This window comes from Octodon degus, unplaced genomic scaffold (genome assembly GCF_000260255.1).
Source record: "Octodon degus isolate 3935 unplaced genomic scaffold, OctDeg1.0 scaffold00004, whole genome shotgun sequence".
Classification (NCBI taxonomy): domain Eukaryota; kingdom Metazoa; phylum Chordata; class Mammalia; order Rodentia; family Octodontidae; genus Octodon; species Octodon degus.
The window spans coordinates 3,364,642-3,365,150 of NW_004524580.1; the positions used below are offsets into that span (position 1 = coordinate 3,364,642).

The 509-nt window shown below is 28.7% G+C and overlaps 1 pseudogene; it reads left to right on the forward strand.

Annotated features, from left to right (window-relative positions):
• Nucleotides 1–144, forward strand: part of LOC101588138 — a 13,743-nt pseudogene extending 13,599 nt beyond the window's left edge.
• Nucleotides 145–509: the final 365 nt, after the last annotated feature.

A 509-nucleotide genomic window follows, 5' to 3' on the forward strand; every position in this document is an offset into this window, starting at 1 on the left:
AAAAAAAAAGATTAATGGGGTTTGCGCAGCTTTGTGTATTGCTGTTTTAGTTCTCTGATAAACTGGAATGTTGAGTCAAAGAACAAACATGATTTAATGTATTTTTATAAAACTTTGTAAACAGAAGGGGACTCATGTTTTAGAAGCCTTCCTTTTTTATGTCTCAAAAGGAATTGTGTGTATTGTACTGTAAAATAAATAAAATGTATTGTTTTCCTCAGGAATCTGGTTGGGATATGTAGCAATGAAGCCTTTTTGGAGAGGTTAAGGAAATATTTGTTTCATAAATAATTCCTAGAAATTTCTATAGATATTTGATGTTCTGTCAAAAGGAAAAGCAAATGATGACCAAGTTCCACAAGAAACATTCAAATGTTATGTAATAAAAACATAACTGTCTTTTTTTTCATTTTTTTCCCATAATTTTATTGATAAACAAATACAAATGAGACAGTTTCAAATCAAATTGGTAGGACAGTTTCAATAATTAACACATTGCATACATTCTT